This window comes from Amblyomma mixtum, chromosome 3, assembly GCF_055824585.1.
Source record: "Amblyomma mixtum isolate Tamu chromosome 3, ASM5582458v1, whole genome shotgun sequence".
In the NCBI taxonomy this organism is placed as follows: Eukaryota; Metazoa; Arthropoda; class Arachnida; order Ixodida; family Ixodidae; genus Amblyomma; species Amblyomma mixtum.
The window spans coordinates 308,535,774-308,556,746 of NC_143014.1; the positions used below are offsets into that span (position 1 = coordinate 308,535,774).

The 20,973-nt window shown below is 51.2% G+C and overlaps 1 protein-coding gene across 7 annotated transcripts in view; it reads left to right on the top strand.

The window, feature by feature from the left end:
• LOC149355549 (whirlin-like) overlaps positions 1-20,973 on the top strand; it is a 266,799-nt gene that overhangs the window by 75,855 nt on the left and 169,971 nt on the right. For 6 of the 7 annotated variants that reach the window (XM_089583868.1, XM_089583875.1, XM_089583874.1 and 3 more), the window contains exon 2: positions 6,802-6,906. The exons of the other annotated variant lie outside the window; for it this stretch is intronic. The gene's annotated coding sequence lies outside the window, so the exon portion shown is untranslated. The remainder of the gene's footprint in view (positions 1-6,801; positions 6,907-20,973) is intronic. 7 annotated transcript variants of the gene reach the window in all.

Sequence of the window (20,973 nt, forward strand, 5' to 3'; positions counted from 1 at the left end):
CGTTCAAGACGCCACGCAAACGCCAACCAGACAGGCCACGGACTCGAGGCCCACGTGACCACCTGGTCACATTGCTAACCACGAACGCTTCATGCGATAACGTACTCCTGCTAGAAGAGCTATCGGCGTGGCGCCGTTCAATACGACACGCAAACGGCAATCGCACGGGCCACGGAACCGAGTCCCATAGGACGGCCTGCTCAGCTGGTGTGCCAGGAACATTTCTTCCGGAGACGTACACCGTCTGCCAGATAGAGCCCCTGACGAGACACCACTCAAGGCACCACGCAATACCAATGAGACGGACCATGGACTCGAGGCCCACGGTACCACCTGCTCACCTGGCTGACCACCAACGTTTCATCCGGAGGCACCTTCTGCCATAGAGAGCTCCCGACAAGCGCCGTTGAAGGCATCACGCCAACGCCAATGAGCCGGGCCAAGGACTCGAGGCCCACGGTACCACCTCGTCACCTGGCGGGCAACGAATATTTTATCGGGAGATGTACACCTTTTCCCAGATAGAGCTCCCGACGTTACACCATTCAAGGCACCATTGAAACGCCAATGAGATGGATTACGGACTTGAGGCCCACAGGACGATCTGGTCACCTGGCGGGCCGCGAAAGTTTGATCCGGTGCCTACTCCTACAAGAGAGAGCTCCCGACGAGACGCTACGCAACCGGCAAAGAGACGGGCCGCGGACTCGAGTCCCATGGGACGGCCTGCTCACTTGGTGGGCCCCGAATGTTTGCTTTGGTGACGTAGTCTGCCAGCCAGAGAAAGCTCCCGAAGAGCCGTCGTTCAATACGCCACGCTGCCTGCAAAAAGACTGACCACGGACTCGAGTCCCATTAGACGGCCTGCTCACCTGGTCGTTCACGAATCGTTTGCTCAGGTGACGTAGTTCTCCCGCCAGAGAGCTCCCGACGAGGCGCCGTTCAATACGCCTCGCAGCCGGCAATAAGACTGGCCACGAACACGAGTCCCATTAGATGGTCTGCTCACCTGATGGGCCACGAATCGTTTCCACCGGCGACGTAGTCCTCCAGCAAGAGAAACTTCCCGACGAGGCGCTGTTCAATACGACATGAAACCTGCAATGAGACCGCCCACGGACTTGAGTCTCATTAGACGGCCTGCTCACCGGGTGGGCCAGGAACATTTCGTCCGGAGACGTACACCTTCCGCCAGATAGAGTCCCTGACGAGACATCGCTCAAGGCCCCACGCAAACACCAATCATACGGACCATGCACTCGAGGCCCACGGCACCAGATGGTCACCTGGGGGGGGGGGCACGAACATTTCATCAGGAGATGCACACCTTCTGCCAGATAGAGCTCCCGACTTTACACCGTTCAAGGCACCATGGAAACGCTATCAATATCGACCACAGACTTGAGGTCCACGGGACCACCTGGTCACCTGGCGGGCCGCGAACGTTCGATCCGGTGGCTACTCGTGCCACAGAGAGCTCCCGACGAGACACCGTTCATGACGCCACGCAAACGAGAACGTGAGGGGCGGCGAACTCGCGGCCCATGGGATGACCTGGTTACATGGCGGGCCGCGAAAGTTTCATCCGGTGACGTAGTCCTCCAGTCAGAGATACCTTCCGACGAGGCTCCGTTCAATACGCCATGCAACCTGCAATGAGACCGGCCACGGTCTCGAGTCCCATGAGTCGGCCTACTCACCTGGGAGGCCACGAGCGTTTCATCCGGTGAGTACTGTCGCCACATAGTGCTCCCGACAAGACACTATTCAAGACTGCACGGAAAGGCCAATGAGACGCGCCACAGACACGGGGCCCACGGGACGACCTGGACACCTTCCAAGCCACGAACATTTCAACCAGAGACACACACCTTCTGCCAGAGAGAGGTCCCGGCGAGACGCCGTTCAAGGCACCATTGAAACTCCAGTGGGGCAGAGCACGGACTCGAGGCCCACGGTGGGATCTGGTCATCGTGCGGGCCACGAACGTTTGATCCGGTGACGTAGTTCTGCCAGAGAGAACTTCCGACAGAGGCCACACAAACGGCAAAGAGACGGGTCACCAACACGAGTTCCATAAGACGGCCGGCTCACCTGGTGGACCACGAATGTTTGCTCTGGTGACGTAGTCCACCAGCCTGGGAAAGCTCCCGACGAGGTGCCGTTCAATACGCCAGGGAGATGGCAATGAAACGGGTCACGGTGTAGGGTACCATGAAACGGCCTTCTCACCTGGTGGGCCTCGAGCGTTTGCTCCGGTGACGTAGTCCTCCAGCCAGAGAGAGCTCCCGACGGGGCGCCGTTCAATACGCCTCGCAGCCGGCAATAAGACGAGCCACGAACTCGACTCCCACGGGAAGGCCTGTTCACCTGGTGGGTCACGAGCGTTTCCTCGGGTGACGTAGTCCTCCTGCCAGAGACAGCTCCCGACGGGGCGCCGTTCAATACGCCTCGCAGCCGACAGTCAGACGGGTCACGGACTACGGACCCATGAGCGGCCTGCTCCCCTGATGGGCCACGAGCGTTTGCTCCGGTGACGTAGTCATCCAGCCAGAGACAGCTCCCGACGAGGAGCCGTTCAATACTGCACGCAACCGGCTGTGAGGCGGGTCACGGACTAGGGTCCCATGAGGCCTCCTGCTCACCTGATGGGCCTCGAGCGTTTGCTCCGGTGACGTAGGTGACGTAGTCATCCAGCCAGAGACAGCTCCCGGCGAGGCGCCGTTCAATACGCCACGCAACCGACAGTCAGACGGGTCACGGACTACGGGCCCATGAGCGGCCTGCTCACCTGATGGGCCACGAGCGTTTGCTCCGGTGACGTAGTCATTCAGCCAGAGACAGCTCCCGACGAGGAGCCGTTCAATACGGCACGCAACCGGCTATGAGACGGGTCACCGACTAGGGTCCCATGAGACGGCCTGCTCACCTTATGGGCTTCGAGCGTTTGCTCCGGTTACGTAGTCCTCCAGCCAGAGAGTGCTCCCGACAGGGCGCCGTTCAATACGCCTCGCAGCCGGCAATAAGATGAGCCACGGACTCGAGTCCCACGGGAAGGCCTGTTCACCTGGTGGGCCTCGAGCGTTTGCTCCGGTGACGTAGTCCTCCAGCCAGAGAGAGCTCCCGACGGGGCGCCGTTCAATACGCCTCGCAACCGGCAGTGAGACGGGTCACGTACTATGGTCCCATGAGACGGCCTGCTCCCCAGATGGGCCACGAGCGTTTGCTCGGGTGACGTAGTCCACCAGCCAGAGAAAGCTCCCGACGAGGCGCCGTTCAATGCGCCACGCAACCGGCAGTGAGACGGGTCACGGACTAGGATCCCATGAGACGGCCTGCTCACCTGATGGGCCACGAGCGTTTGCTCTGGTGACGTAGTCCTTACAGCCAGAGACAGCTCCCGACGAGGCGCTGTTCATTACGCCACGCAAACGGCAGTGAGACTGGTCACAGACTAGGGTCCCATGAGGCGGCCTGCTCACCTGATGGGCAGCGAGCGTTTCCTTCTGTCACGTAGTCCTCCAGCCAGAGACAGCTCCCGACGAGGTGCAGTTCAATACTCCACGCAACCGGAAATGCGACGGGTCCAGGACTAGGGTCCCATGAGACGGCCTGCTCACCTGGTGAGCCTGGAACATTTCCTCCGGAGACGTACACCTTCTGCCAGATAGTGCTCCTGTCGAGTGCCGTTGAAGGCACCACGCCAACGCCAATGAGCCGGACCATGGACTCGAGGCCCACGGCACCGCCTGGTCACCTGGGGGTCTAAGAACATTTCTTCTGGAGATACACACGTTCTGCCATATATAGCTCCCGACGTTACACCGTTCAAGGCACCATGGAAATTCAATCGAGATCGACCACAGACCTGAGGTCCACGGTACGACCTGGTCACCTGGCGGGCCACGAGCGTTTGATACGGTGACTACTCCTGCCACAGAGAGCTCCCGACGAGAGACTGTTCTAGACGCCACGCAAACGGGAATGAGAGGGGCGACGGATTCGCATCCCACTGGACGATCTGGTTACATGGCGGGCGATGAACGTTTGATGCAGCGACGTAGTCCTCCAGTCAGAGATACCTCCTGACGATGCGCGTTCAATACGCCATGCAACCTGCAATGAGACCGGCCACGGTCTCGAGTCCCATGGGACGGCCTGCTCACCTGGTAGGCCACGAGCGTTTGATCCGGTGACTACTCTTGCCAGAGAGAGCTCCCGTCAGACACTGTTCAAGACGCCCTGGAAAGGCCAATGAGACGCTCCACGGACTTGGGCCCACGGGACGACCTGGTCACCTGGCGAGTCACGAACATTTCAAGCGGAGACGTAGACCTTCTGCCAGAGAGTGCTCCCGCCGAGACGCCATTCAAGACACCATGGAAACCCCAATGGGGCGGATCACGTACTCGAGGACCACGGCTGGACCTGGGCACCTGGTGGGCCACGAACGATTGATACTGTGACTATTCAAGCGAGAGCGAGCTCCCGACGAAACACTGTTCAAGACGCCACGCAAACAGGAATGAGACGGCCCACGGAGTCACAGCCCACGTGAAGACTTGGTCAGCTGGCAGGCTACGAACGCTTGATTTGACAACGTACTCCTCCTGCTAGAAGAGCTAACGACCAGGCGCCTTTCAATACGCCACGGAAATGGCAATGAACGGGCCATGGACTTGAGTCTCATGGGACAGCCTGCGCACCTGGTGGGCCACGGACGTTTGATCGGGTGTCTACTCCTGCCAGATAGAGCTCCCGAGGAGACGCCTTTCCATGCTGCACATAAACGTCAATGAATCGAATCATGGACTAGGGACCCACGAGACCACCTGGTCACCCGGGGGACCACGAACGTTTCATCCGGAGACGTACACCTTCTGCCAGAGAGTGCTCCCGATGATCGCCGTTACAGGCACCATGCAAACGCCAATGAGAAGGACCCCGTACTCGAGGCCCACGGGGCGACCCGGTCACCTAAGGAGCCACGAGCATTTGATCCAGTGATGTACTCCTTGTGCTAGAGAGTTCTCTTGATGATTACCTTTCAAAATTATTATCGAGCAACGGGAAGTACGATAACCTTTTTATATGTTATGTTATTTCATTTTATGTTCTGTTATGCTGTGTTATGTAGTTTTATGTTTTATTATGGTGCGCTATATTATGGTGTGTTCAGTTCCGTTTCTCATAATATATATTGTTGTGTTACGTTAGGTTACGTAATTTTTGTTTAAAATGGGGTTTCCCACCTGATGTTTTTTAACGTGCACTTGCATCGCACCGCACACGGGTGTTTTTTAATTTGGCCGGCATCGATATGCGGCCGCTGGAATTAGAATCTGCGTCCTTGGGCTTAGGAGCCGAACGCCGCGGTTACTAAGCCACCACGCCGGGTAACTATTTATGGTATTTAAGCCTCTGGCATCCGTTTTTAGAACAATAATAATAATAAAGCGTCAGTATCTGTGTATGCAATGTGTCAAGCTTTGTAGCGCATCATATGCCGCCACCGTCCTGCAACAGATGGGCACTTACTTGATCCTCGCCTGCCTGTTTTCCCGTCTGCATTGATTTTAAGCCTTTCAATTACTAATTGACATTTTATTACCATCGAACTTTTTAATTACTTCGGAACCACTACTTCAACTTTAAGTATCTTAATTTTTTTAGGTGAGGGGGGATGCCGGAGCAAATTTCGTTACTGCGAACGCAGTGAAGCTAACAACGAATTTCTTCGTGGGCAATGAGTTCGTGTCCTGCTACTGAGCTGATTGGCGCTTGGTTTAGGATTGAGAAATGGAATTCATGTCTCATGTATCCCTAAAGTTCGTAGAACGAAACACTGCTAAAAGTGAAAGCATGCAAGCAGCTTTCATGCAACCTGGCGCGGGTGTAGCGCGTTGCTCGTGGCGCGCAACCAGGAGTGAAGACGCCGATCTGTCTCATTCTTGGTAGCGGCGAGATGTGATAATGGCTGTTCGAAATTCTTGGTAGCGGCGAGATGTGATAATGGCTGTTCGAACTAATTTTCGCAGCTTCTCGAAAGTCGTCAATATGCGTTAATTGTGGCTTGTCTACGGTTTGCGGAGAAACGCGCTAAGTAAGCAGTATGGCGGGCATACGTAGGCATGACTTCAGCCATGGGCCTACAGCGATGTGCGCCATAGCTTCAATGAGAATCCACTTGTTTCTCGGGCGTATCTCTAGACACTTCGAAGAGAGAAACAGAACACGTTGCAGTTTCTTTGCGTGGTTTTGAGTAAAAGTGGTGCGCACCGCTAGTATTAGTTGGGCTTCACTGCCGCGCCCCTTTCCGGCAGCGCATGTTGCGCAGAGGGGCGAGCCACGCAGCAGCGCTTGGCAGACACCACCTTTACTCCTGCCAGTACCTGTAGCATTAGGTGACCAGGCTTTTGCGTTCACCTCAACAGCGAAAGTCGTATGCTGCAACAGTCCCCAATCAGCGCAATTCTCCTCCTGCGCAATTTTGAGCGCCTGAGTAAAACCTTTGTGTTTGTTAGCTGGTGCTTGTCATTAGAATCAGTGTCGCAGTGGAAATAAGCATAAGAAGCATACATGAAAAGACGCACCGACCGGCTGACAGGCGCTAATTTCAGATATCTTTTATCATTCTTTAGAGCCCTGCGTGTCGCGCGTGTTTATTTTTTTTCTTTTTATGTATTGCGCGTGATTGCACTGCAACGCTTGATCTCATGCCTGGTAAGCATTACCCACCTGGCACCAAAAGAAGGCGATGGGGCGACGCCACAGCAGTGTAACGTCCCCTCTTTGTCGCAGGGCGGGGGAGTCGTGGGCGCCGCCGCCGCGCCTGACCGTGGCGTAATGCAGGCTGCCTTCCTTGCGGCGACCGGCACTGCGAAGCACTGACGCTGACCGCCGGTGGTGAGTCGCCGCTTGCCGGCCATTCTCTCTCTGTCTCTCGTTGAGCCTGATGAAGATTTCGAGGTCAACTGCATGTAGATGCCACACCAGTGGGACATGTTGTGGTTCAAGGCTTCGGAATAATTTCGGCCTTCGGCACAGCATGTCCATCTGCTGTGCACAGCAGATGGACATGCTGATGGCTCAGCGTACCTGATCATAGAAACATACACAGAAATACGGCTGAGAAGCGCCGGGTGGCCCTTTAACAAACCAACGCCGTCGGACATTGGTCTGGGGCTGCGCCGTTATATTTTCCTGTGGAGGCGTTATTGTTATGAAAAGGAAACTGGCCCTGAACTTTGCACGGAAATTCAGCGCTCCTCTTTACTCGCTGTCGGTTGAAAAAGCTACGGAATAACAACGAGCAAGAGTAGCGCAGTGGGGACTAAATGAGGTTGAGGCTTTCGGCTCGCGCAACCATTTGAAAGAGATACGCCAGTGACTTCGTGACAGCCAATCGCGTGCACCGCGCGGAAACACAGCTAAGATTAGTGCTGCTGTGCTTAAGGTGCGTGACAGTATCTGTTTCAAATCGCAAGATGTATGCCACGGTTTCGCTGAGCACTCCAGCTCTTGCTTTGTACCCCCAGACAACACACCCTCTGATATCACTCTCAATGACAGTATTGACTGCTTAGTGCAGGCATGAAAGTGTGGCGGAGCTTCAACTTTCATCTGTGGTTCAGAAGCATAAGCGAAAAGCTTAATCAGGAGCCGATGAAATTATCAGCTTTATAATAAAAGGATGTGCTGACATATTTGTTCCTGTTTAAAAGTGCTTCTCCAACTTCTCTTTGCTCACCGCTGTTCTTTTGTGTAGTTGGAAGTTGTCAGTGCTTTTTCCTGCATTTAAGTCTGGCGATGTTTGCGATGTGACTGGTTTAACACCAGTGTCACTAACTTGTTCTTTTGCAAAGGCAATGTGTGATGAGTTCTTACTTCGAATAAAAAATTCAGGGGGGCACTTTGTTGACCTAAAGTGCGGTGAGGCGAAAGCCTTAAGTGCCGTGTTGCTGCTTGTGTCACTGATGTGTGTTTAAGATGCTAAGCTTCGGCTCTAAGAGTGGAACGCGACAGCGTCTTAAAACGCTGCCAGGGAGTCCACAGAACGCCATCGCCTGTTCGGCTCTACGCCTTGCTCGTCGGTAAATTGGTTTTTGAGGAAAGGAAATGTATCTGTCGCGCATATATCGCTGGACACCTGAACCTCGCCATAAGGAAAGGGAGGAAGATATGAGTGAACTAAGACACCGTATTCACTAGACGCGCCTTTGTTCATTCCAAGCCATAGAGCTGGCATGGCGGTATGGTTAGAGTGCTCGTCTCGCACTCCGGAGACAGGGGTTCGATTCCTGAACTCGACAAATTTCCTACTCGGTTTTATTTAATTATCTGGTCTGACTAGAAAGGTTGATTAGGCTACTTGGTCAATTAAGCAATTAACTAACCTCAGTCCCACTTACTTGAAAAATCAATATACCATCCCTTTGATTGGTTGCATGGTTACTAGCCAAAGTGCAATTGGCCCCGTTTGAAATTCGCGCGTGGTGACGTCACGACCATTTCGACCAATTGAAAGGCGTGACATTTCTGTCGACAACTCCTGCTCACAACGATGAGGCATTAAAGGTTTCCGCGTGAAAAGCATTCATCTAAATGAACTGTCAGTAGGGTCGAATCTGTGCAACCTGCGGCGGTGGCTTAGTGGTTTTGGCGTTCGGCTGCTGATCCCAAGGTCGTAGGTTCGACCCGGGCCCCGGCGACCGTATTTCAGTGACGACGACGCACTAAAGCGCCTGTGTGTTGTGCGATATGTGCGCACTGTAAAGAATCTCAAGTGACCAAGCGTGACTCGCGCGTGACATGCGATTTCTTCAAAGTGTTGTGTGCGGTTCCGCTGACTGGAACCAGTCATTGACGTTATTGTGATTCTGTGTTCCTCATGGAGAAACCGCGAAAAGTTTAGGCGCATTTTATCTTGACATGACTCGTCCAGTGACTCCTCGGTAAATCATTGTTTTCTAACAAGGAGCGGACAAGGGAAGGAAATTGCTGGTATTGTAGCTTTTTTTTTAACACGGTTATTTTTGCTTTCTCTTTATGAGCCATTTATTGCCCTAGACCATACTCGTATTACTATTGTTCTATGTATCGTATGGTGTTTGGGCTCGTTCTGGCCACTCGGCTGTTGAGGCACACTCAAAATAAAAATCTGTCTCTACAACCTCGTTCCTATTCGCACTCGAAAGGGTTATCCTGCCCCGCGTAGCTTCTAATACCTCTCTCCATTTTTCGCTGCCCCGATATTCGAAGTGGTATTGCTAGCTTTTCTGAGCGGAAGGTTGGATCCTTGAGGCAGTAGACGAAAACACCTTGTGCCTTGGCGCTCTTTGGCCACAGATGGCCTCGCGCTATGAAAGTTCCTCATCATCGTCAATACAGCAGGACAGCGGACAAATCAGTTTTGGGCACGGCAAATGTTCGATCGGCAGCATTTGCAGAAGGAATTTCTTACTTGAACAAAAAATACCAGTGGGTCGGTGAAACGGACGCCTGAAATGCCACCATGCCCACATAGCCATTCAGGTTCGCTCGCCGCCAGCAAGGGCTGTGTCCTTCGTTGATGACTGTCGTCAGCGATGCCATGTGGTTCCGTCAGTAGTTGCTCAAATCCGGAAAAAAGCACCGCAGCTACACCGTGATCGCAGACAAGCTCCATCCTGTCGAAGGGAGTCCATCGGAGTGGGTCATCTCGAGCCGCCGGCATCAACAGCGCCGGGCCCATCACCTGAACAAAAAAGACCAGCGAATAGGGGAACCTCAGGCCCGATGTATCGCCCTGTCCAAATTTCCAGTGCACTGGTAAAAGGGTCTTATCTAAGGGATACTGTGAAAACTTCCAGAGCAAATCCTATAGCTTGCTGTATTGCTTACATTGCGTGGGTTTCTTATTTATTTATTCATAAACCCACAGTGACACGTAGGCATCATTGATAGAGAACCTAGGAGTGATTACAACTAATAAGAAGGCGCATATACTGTGAAAAAAAATTCTGCAGAGACCCTTACGACTGCTTAGCGTGAGAATGCGAAAATATTAAATTGCTAAGTCATTATACGTTGTAGAATGACTATGAATCAAGAGTCATGACTGATTACATGGCATGACTATGCATACTTTGTACTATGTACACCTAACATGACATTACTTGTAAAGTACTGAGTCATTCTACGTTGCAGAATGTCTGTTATGGCTATGAGTACTTTTTACAAACCCTATACACCTTACATTACTTGTAAAGCACTAAGTCGCGCTATGTTGCAGGATGTCTGTAGCGATGACTATGACCACGAGTCATTACTTTCAAATAATGCGTGACGCCATTCCTGACTATACAAGTTCGCTTACATGTGTTGTGACATCATACACCGGCGTACTGCATCATCCAGATTTCGTGACATAGACGGCTTTTGTGCTAATGAGAAATACAATGCGTTCACATTAAAAAAAGTAAAAAATGTTAAAGTAAAACAGTGCTCCGAAAATACACTGAAATGTTGAAAAGAAAATGCTCAGCTTCCCGACAACACTGACTGCTGATAGCAGAATGTAGTTAGTGCTGAACACTGCTACAGACTACTCGCTTATTTTATTTAGCATTCGCAGAGAACGAACCATCTCATTCTCTTTCGGAGCAGGATGAGCACGCATTGCGATTACTGACTAATAGTGAAGCGCACTGCTGCTCATTGCTGATTGGTCGCAAATACAGACCCAGGTAGTGCTTGATGGCTCACCGTGAGAAAAGCGCCTAGCACTCCGACATATAGCGTGCTTCGATAATTCATCGTTATTATCGACATGCCGCAGTATGATGGCTCAGACTGGAACAAATTCGGGACTCGGATGAAATTATTCAGGTGGCCGTGCTGTGGCTGTGTCGCACTGGTAAATAATTCGCACTTATTGTTGAGGAACCTGAGAATAAGGACGCCGTAGAGGCAGGAAAGTGGCTGCCACGGAAAGAACCCGGATGATGGCTACCATGGAGTCGCTCTTGACGTTGGCGGAGCGGTGCGCAACCAGTGAGCGGTTGCCATGGGAACAACCCGGAGCGCGGGTACAGTGGAAGGAGGTGGAGGATGAGGAATACAGTGGGCTGAGATGATGAGCGAAGATAACACAGCGGCGCGCGCGCGCTGGAGGCCAATCTCCTGTTGAAGTGGTCGTTGTGCGCCAGCCACCGAGTGCCGATGGATACTGGAGATCAGACATGGGATAGAAGACGAAGTGTGCAAGGGAATCGAGTGTAAATAACTGCGAAGGAGACTAATTCTGTAATAAATATGAGTGTAAAGAAATGTCTGAAATGTATCGTGTCATGCAAAGGGGAATCAAAGTCTAACGCTGCGGATTTCGGTCGGACCAGCCCACCGATCGCCTGTAAAGTTTGTTAAATCCCTATCTTGCGAATGCGGGCCATGCAGAATCCAGGAACTGCTCTTGGTTCTGATTTAATGTTTTGCGGTCGGTTGACTTTTAGTCGTAAAAGAGAGGCCGCCATCTCTCGCGATGCCTCTGGAATGAAAACGCATCGTTCTGCGTGTTCACACGCAGGTGAACGAGGAAGCGACTGTCGTGAGCACAGGACAGTCGCTTCAGTTCACATGAGTATGCTCATACTCATCAGAAACCCTGCGCTTTGGAACGCGCACTGTATCTGAAACCGAAGCTTCAAGTAGCGCCGTTATAAAACATACCTAGATGGTTTCCAACCCACCTTCTTCCGTTGTTTAAATAATTTGTGAGATGGCCTTCCCGACATCGCTGTAGCAGCACTAAGTGTCAACGAGCTTGGTCGTTTTTTGGAATTTGGCTGAAGCCAACGATAGAACTAGGAATTGATGATGATTTTGTTATTTCTTGTATCTTCTTTAGTGCTTTCACACGTATTGTTTTGTTATTCATTGCTCTTTCTGTATTTTTGCTTTCACCGTGTTCTGTGATGTGTACTGTCGGTGCCTGAAATTCTTATGTCCTTTTATTTTGTCAACTTCTGTCCTCTAATGGCCCTCAAGTATAGGGGATACTTAAGCTGTGCCTGAAGGTTATGACGCGATTGATTACCGAGTTAATCCCCATACATGCACAATTGGACGCTCTCTACGTTCTTAGATCCCAGGGAGTCGCCATACCACTACCAGCGCGGTGTTGCAGCGGTTAAGCGATGCACCACACAAGCGATGCGATGGCAGGTGCTCCCAGTGCTGGGGCTTGTGCAATCCAGGTTGCTCCTCCTGAGTGACCAGTCATTAATTTAACTGCCACTGTGGGCAGGTTGTGGTGACGCCACGAGGTCACGTGACCAAGGTGGCCCCCGCCTCCCTCCTAGGTTGCTCTTTGGGGTCTGCCTGCTAGATTCGTGCTCGTGATTTTTCGCTGACACGTACGCCGACAACGCCGACGCCCGATTTTCTGGACAACAAGGCATTTAACGCTATCGGGTTAATAAAAAAGCATGCTCTTATTTCGGATAAAAAACCCACCCATAAGTTTTTTCGAGTATACTGTGTATGAACCGACGTCACAGCGGCCGCCATTTTGTGGTGCATGTTGCAAGGCGAAAGGTTGCAGTCGTATCTAATCATTACCTTGTCACCACCTGCCCCGGTTTGTTAGTGTCGTTCGTTGGTTTATGTGGTTGAACGTCCCAAAGCGTCTCGGGCTATGAGGGACGCCGTAGTGGAGGGCTCCGGATAATTTCGACCACCTGGGGTTCTTTAACGTGCCCTGATGTCGCACAGTACACGGGCCTGTAGCGTTTCGTCTCCATCAAGATGCCACCGCCGCCTCCGGTACCCAACCCGCGTCTTTCAGGTTAACAGCCGAGCACCATAACCACTGAGTCACCGCGGCGGCTACCTGCTCCGGTTTGCACTGCTGAAGCTACGCGCCACAAAATTGCGCCCATAACGTCACGTGAAATACCCTTCAGAAACATCTGAACCCGCTTACGTCTTTTCGATGCTTGTTTGAAGGGCGACAGTCACTCGTAACGACTTCACTTGGCGCGGAAAAGTCGTCCAAAGCCGGCACGGGACAAACCAAGGTGCGTGCTGCAATTAAAACAAAACAATAGAGCAAGAGTGCAGACAAATGTGGTACAATAGAACTCGCTGTCCACGTGGAAGGAAACCAGCAGAAATAATTCTACCAGCGAAGAGATTTTTCTCACGGAGAGAGGAAACTGAGTTTCAGTGAATACCGGCAACTATAAACTTTGGGGTCTGAGGGTTCATATAATTTGTGACCACAGAACTTAGACGGCGGAGCTTGGATCCCTGAGTGCTTGTTTAGACATGATCTTCGGGAAGAGCGTTCACATTTACGGTAGCTGTGTTGAATTTGCTCTGTACGTCACTGATCTGAGGGAATGGTATGCGCATCGATGAATAAGCACATCGTGTGGCACGCTCATTCCACAAAATTATGAAGCAGTGTTATGAGCCTTACGTAAAGAGCTCTCATCTAGTTCCTAAAAAAAAAAAACATAATAGGTCGGCAGTTAGACTTTTAAAAATCATAAAAAATGCCCTTGGAGAGCAACTTCGAGGTTTTTAGAACATTGTGAGTTGACACTCATATATCTCCGCCGCAGCAAACTGCTTTTCAAAATATCGAATGGAACCATTTTAAAGAAAACTTGTCACGAAGACGAGGGACCAAATAGAGGAACGCACACAACGAAGACTGGTGTCGTCTAAACACAAATGCAAATGCATTTGCGTTTGAACGTCAAAAACTTTTTTTGCAAGTCATCCTTGTCACCTGACACTTTTCACGTGAGCATTGGATTACGTCGGCAACTTTTTGTGAGTCATTGTTGTCACGTGATACTTATCACTTTACCTTTGAATGACGTTAGCAACTTTTTTGCAAGTCGTCGTCTGCGGCGAGTTCAAATAAAGGCGGGAGCAGGCACGTTTAATTCGATTTAAATTCGGGAAATCGGCCGCACAGGCCATACCTCGAAGTTTCTAAGAATGCTCGGAACGTGTAGATCGATTTCCCTTGGTGAAAAGTCGAGTTCAGATTCCTCTTCAGTGAACTTTTAAAATCACCTACAAGATTAGGTTTGGGAACAACGTGCCTAGAGGGAATCAAGTTGATATGTGCAACGAACGTCGTTTGAAAAGGGGACAGCGCAAGCACATAACCAAGAATTTCAGTCTTGGCAAGACAACTCGAATGTGGCAGTAATCGTACGGCGCATTTTAGACGACATTAGAGAGTTCAGCAGAGCGGATTTACTGTCCGCTCCGCTCGCAGTTCCCAGCGGAGCCACAGCGGAGCGTCGCGCAAGAGTACAGTATTAGCGCTGCGTCTCCTCACGGTCTTCCCTGCATGCTTCCCCGTCCGCTGAAGCGAGGCGCCTCGTTGCGCCTCCTAGTGGTGGTAACTGGACTTGCCAGAAAATGGTTATACGTATGCTTCTCTGATTTATGTGTGAATAAATTAATAATAGCTGTTTACGTTTGCTGTGCTTTGGTTTTAGCAGTGAAGTTTTCGTATTACGAAAAATTGAAAAGTCTGCCACTGCGAGAGCCAAGTCAAGACCACGCAAGCCACCCCTCGCAGTGTGCGCGTGTGCGCATGTGTAGCGTTGTCTAGCGTGTGTATTCATCCCCTAAGCGTGCGAGCCTCGATCGTGATCGAGTTGCGTTCGCAAGTTATGCGACACCGCCTGCAGCCTGTTTGCCATGCCGAAAAGTTTGGTTTGGTTTGGTTCATTAGGGTTTAACGTCCCAAAGAGACTCAGGCTATGAGGGACGCCGTAGTGAAGGGCTCCTGAAATTTCGACCACCTCGGGTTCTTTAACGTGCACTGACATCGCACAGCACACGGGCCTCTAGAATTTCTCCTCCATCGAAATTCGGCCGAAAAGTGTCCTGCAAGACCCGCTGCTATTGTCACAGAGGTAGCGCTGCCGGCTGCCATGTTGAATGTGTACGTTTGGTTCGGCTAGCGCGAGCCCAGAAGGCTTTGCGCGAGGCCCGCTCGTCGGGCCGCTCCGGGCTCCGCTTGGCTCGCGCGAGAGCGGGACCGAGGCGCCGTTCCGCTCGCGCGCTCCCGCCTGAGCGCTTCGCGCATGCGCAGTAGCACTTCCGCTGGTTCGCAGAGCGGAGCGAGCGCAGAAACCCGCTCAGCTAAAACTCTGTATTAAAACCAGTAAATGACCCGCCACCCCTACCTGGGCGATCTAAGCGAAACGCATGGAATTTAAAAGAAAGCCTTTTTTCTTTAGAACAGCCAAAAAACCATGAAGTAAAATAACGTCAAGGTGAGCTTTCAGAACAAAATAAAAGACTTCGTGGAAGCCAGAAGAACCGGGAGTTCGTACACCTCGCCCGATTTGCAAGGAACGAACCCTGAAACAGCGTTCGTCCCTTACAAATCGGGCGTGGTGTACGAACTCCCCGGATCTTGTTGCAAGACCGACATAAATCAAACCAGGCGTTGTCTGAACGTGCGAATGAAAGAGCACGAAAAATCGCTCTCAGGATCTCTCTTCACATATGGTTGACCACCGCCGGAAATGTAACCTACTTTATGAGCAAGCACAAATTTTAGCAACGCGTAAGGAGCCACTTTCACGAGAGATTATCCAGGCTTTTTACATTTTCAAGCAGGGAGAACCTTCGCACAGCACCACTTGCTGTGACTGCGCAAGAACTAACGTATCTAGACCAGGCGTGGAACAAGTTTTTTTCTGGTGTTCCTTGATTGTGACACGAATGTTTTCTGGATAGTGTACCATGTGTCTTGCTACTCAGCTTTTCTCCTGAGTTGAATATTTTGCCCAGCGCTATTCGTATTATCTTTTTGGCCCCCACCTTTTTTCCTCTTTTCGTGTCCCTTTAGAAATTTTTCATGAGATGGGCTTGTATTCCGTGTTCTTTCAATAAGGATTTAGTTGCGAAATAGCGCTCGTGTCGCGTCTTGCTTCTTCCTTTCGTCCTCGTCTTTCGCGCTACCTTCACCATAAATCCGATTCAACTCGTCCAACTCTCCAACTTACTGTATTTGGTCAAAGTCAAATTTATTGAAGTAAAATTATGTCTGGGCTGAATTTTGAGGTAAGGTTTTGTAACTCGTGAATATAATATGTGACTGAAAGGCAACTAACTCCACGGTAGTACTCTTAATCCCGCTATGGTTACTGTAAAAGCACAAAGGCTGTAACAGCCTCCTTCAACACATCGGTCATGTGTGGAATGCTAGGGGAGCCTTTCTTGCTTACAGCGTTTCTGTTGGCAGTCTTCAACGGAAAGGAAAAGGGAAACGGTTAACAATCAAAAACGTGTTACCGGGGATAGTGGTTGGTGAGCTGGAGAAGCGCGACGCTTCTGGGAAGAACTCGACATCTCGACGTTCGTAGAGAAAAACGGTAGAGAGACGGACATCCCCGGGACCTTCTATCAGCAACTGCAAGAACGCAGGAGGTGTATGAGTCTGCGACAGAGTCACCAGTGACACTAAAGGAACGACATATTGGCGGTACAGGCTTACGAACTGTTGTTGATAGAAACTGAGTAGAAATAGCCTGAGAAAAATCTTCGCTAAACTCGGTCAACATGCGATCCATGACGCCTGCAAGCCCCTTCTCAACAGCTGAAACAACAGACTTTGTTAGGACCACTTCTACATCAGAACCAGAAGTCCTAACAAGGCCTGCATTAGAGTGCCTTTCCCTATTATGCAGGGTGTTTCACCTAAGGCTTTATACAGTTTTTAAAAGAAGGCTTTTGAGTTATAAGAGCTCTTTTTCGGCCCAGAAATGCCAGCAATGTAGTACCCCAGAATACAGATAAGACGTGCTAACTAGCAGTCTCGTTAACTAATCTTCAATAGTTAACTCTATAGCTATTACTGTTAGGCTCCTTAATTATTGAGAGGTGTGTAGCCCCCCGTAGGTAATATCCATATCAGTTTTTGAGAATTTCGAAAACGCGGTTGCCCTCGGCGCTGTGCCCCAACAAGTTTTGGCTATTTCGACGAGTTACGTGCACTGGAGATGTTGCTTTGCCTGCAAACTTCTCGACAGCGTATGCATTTCGGCATGATGTAGCCAGAATTTGTTGGGCCACAGGGCCGAGGGCAACCACGCTTCCGAAGTTTTGAAAACTGATACGATATCAGGGCGGGCTACTCGCCTCTCAGTAATTAAGGAGCCTAACAGTAATAGTTAGAAAGTTTGCTATTAAGCACCAGTTAACCAGCCTGCAATTTAGTACACATTAGTTGCATTCTGATGTACTACACCGCTAACAGTGCTATGCCGAAAAAAGCGCTCTCCTAATTCTAAAAGTCGATTTTTAAAAATTGTGTAAAGTCTTGGGTAACACCCTGTATAGCACATAGGCATGGCTCAGGAACACCTCTTGCGCTGGTTGATTTCCAGGGCATTCTTTTCATCAGCCGTATCGTCAGCCGGGTTACCGCCGCTGCAAATATTGCAATTAGCCGCATTAGACGTGCAAAGGTCTGAGGAGTTGTTGTCCCCACAAAGTCGGCAACGCGTCATCGATTTGCAAGCTTTGTCGGTGAGACCAAATTGCCAGAAATTCCTGCGATGCAGAGGTTTAAGATGCAACTGGTCGACGCGGTAAACTATGGACCATTCTTTAAGCTCGGACAGGCATGACGACCCCGCCAATGTCCCGATCACAGATTCAGTCAGCACACTAGAGCCATTATATAGCATCTCTGCTACAGCGAAACACTGAGATGATGCCCACACCGGCTTTCTGGAAGTCCTCAAACATTTCCTAAGGACAGGCCAACGGGTTCATACCGCGGCTGATGCCATTGTTGAAAGCTAAATTTTCAGGGGTTGAAGATTGGTTTGGTTTGGTTTACGGGGTTTAACGTCCCAAAGCGACTAAGGCTATGAGAGACGCCGTAGTGGAGGGCTCCGGAAATTTCGACCACCTGGGGTTCTTTTACGTGCACTGACATCGCACAGCACACGGGCCTCTAGAATTTCTCCTCCAAAGAAATTCAGTCGCCACGGCCGGGATCGAACCCGCGTCTTTCGGGTCAGCAGCCGAACACCATAACCACTGAGCCACCGCGGTGGCTCAGGGGTTGAAGAATTTATGGGTTCAGACGCGAGGGTGTGCACTGCAGCAAGTTCGATACGCATTCCACATCCGAAAATCTGCACAGAATGCCCCTCCTGCCGAATGGACAAGCCTCCGAAACATCCATTTGGTGGCTAGTAATAGCCTTCACCTGCGCCCGCATCATTTTAGGGATTTTAAGTGTGAGAGCGCCATCTCTAATAGGTACAGACGTCACTGGAATCACAGTGACACCATTTCTTTAAGCCGGCAAGCTTTGGGCCGGCGGACTGGCGAACCAGGGAAGCTAAAGAGCCCCGCCTGGGGAAGCTAAAGACATAGCTTGATACCTAAGGAGACATTAACCTTAACTTCCGCTAACGAAATGTCACTAAGCCAAACGCCGAACTCAGGAAACGCTCTCACCGGTGAAAATTGCAGAGAAAGTCAGCAGGAGGCAACAGGATCGAAGACGGGCACCGAGGCAGAGGCAGGCCGACGTGCACCTTCTTCGTTTGTGCCCTTGGGAATTGGCCCACACTTGTCAGGTGAACTGGGCGCGCAGGAAAGCCAAAAAGACAGCTTATATTGTGCATGATTATGCCAAAAGAGGAAACAAAAAAGCACTTCTTTTTTTTTCTCGTGTCCTCCTCTTCCTCCACTTTCACCCTTACCATGCAGGTCACGCTGCGTGCCAAGATGCAGCCATGGGAACACGCCCATTTATATGTTTTGCATGACATTCCCTAGCAATAAAAGCGCCAGTACTGCGGCTGTACTGCTTGCATTTGATGTCGCAATAATTATTTTAGTCAATTCGGCCCTAGCACAACATTGTTGCCAACAAGCGTTTATTGGTGCATTGCTTGTGTGGTAACCTGCGCGTGTACTGATGGAATCATCATCAGTGGGCATGTGCTATTTTTTTTAGACCAACGAACCAATCATATTTGCCTTGCAGTGGGCGTAGTCAGGGTGGGGCTGATGATGAACCAATCATATGCGAGGCGTGCGCCGCCTAGACTGACTAGCCCAATCCCAAGCACCTCTCAACCAACAAATCGCGGGCAGCCGGTGCTGCGTGCGCTCGTGTGGCTCGCGCTTGGCCTCCCGGTTCAGACGAGCGCTGGCTGCTTCTCAGACGGCTCGGAGCTGCGCAGCTGTGCTGGTCGATTCCCTCCGCTGCTCCTCAGACTGTTTGTTCCCAGCTTGGCGGGGATCCCGGTCAGCTACGCCCACCCCTGACAGCCACGTCGCAAGGTTTGGGGCCTCGTCTCTAACGATGGGGCCACGGTACTGCGGACTCGACAATTCTGGCCCTCGAACGGAAGACTTGCTCCGGTTCCTGAATCCCCAACGGCTCCTGAATAGTCTCATTCGAGCTATTGATGCGACTCTCCAGAGGCAGCTACGAAACCTGCTACCGACTTTTTCGAACCCGAACCCCGACATGGGCTTCCCTCCGCTTCCACCGACTTCAGACCAGTTGCTGCCGACTTTTCCGGACCTGAGCACCGGCATGGGCCTCCCTCCACTTCCACCGACTACAGACCGGTTCCCTCGGCGCCGACGCCCCACAAACCGTTTCAAGGCTCGCCGCGCTTCAGGGCGTAGACTTCCCCTTCCACCAGTGGAAGACCAAGAAGAGCCATGGCACTCATCGACCAACACCACCTCGCCAAACGACACGCAGGCTAACCCAGGGCATGATGGCTCCGGAGAGATTATACTTCCCCAAAATCCGTCGGAGCATGGCTGGGTCCGCCTGCCAGCATCATTTGCCCCGGCTGAGCAGCAGAGCATGGCTCTTGCCCGACCGACTGAACAAAACACATCCGGACCCGTTCTTCCCCTGTTCCCCGCCGCTTCGGTTCCACCTGAGCTCCTGCGCTCCTGGATGGCCGGAGAATCTGTGCTGGTCATCTTTGTCGTCATCCCCGTGCCACCTCAGGAGCAGCATCCCCCTGCTGAGCCCCCTGCTGACGACCCAGAAGGGTAGAAGAGTCTACAAGAGAAGAAATTCAAGCCACGCTCTTGGGCCGGTAGGAAGTGCCCCCGACTGGTCTGGAGCTCCTCAAGTGTTCATGTCTAAGCCGTTTTTTTTTTGCTTCTGCCTTGTTCGTCCACAACTGGCTCAGGATTCCCGAAGCCTTCTTGGTCAAGCTGTTTTTTTGTTTGGGACTGGATCCTGAAGCCTTTGTGATCAAGCTGTTTTTTTTTTCTAGGATTCCCGAAGCCTTCTTGGTCAAGCTGTTTTTTTTTTGTTGGGGACTGGATCCTGAAGCCTTTGTGGTCAAGCTGTTTTTTTTCTTTGTTTCTCCTTGACTGTCGCGTAATTCGTGGTGCCGTCATTGTCAACCTGTTCTTTTTCCTTTGTTCGTTGAAAAATAAATGTCACCTGCTTTCTTTTCCTTCCACACTCTTGACTAGCTTCTTTCTTCAGAAGAGCAAGGATAGGCCTGAGATAGACCTGAGAACGCAACGGTGCAGTAGAGCCTAAAGCTGAACATACCCAGAACTTGTAGCATTAACCACAATTTGCTTCAGAAAGACTCCAATTGGGGTCTTAGTGATCTATAACCGTCGGCACTATGATGAATCAGCCACAATCCTTGCTAAGGCGCAGTGGAATTTAGCCCGAGAGTTCACTCGAGCTACTGCGCGCACGTTTCTCAGCGGTAGCTCCGACCGGAACGCTTCTTAGCAATGACGGTTATGAGCGTGGCGTGCGAGAAGTTGATATTTGGATATTCTCACCCAGTTAGCGGGTAACGATCGACTGCTTTGAACCAGGGCTCCGAGCTTCAAGATCGCATGCGTTCCTCCTTCATCTGAATTCGGTGAGGTTGCTTTGGGTACCGGGTCACGTGGGCATTCAGTTAAATGAGGTTGCTGATTCAT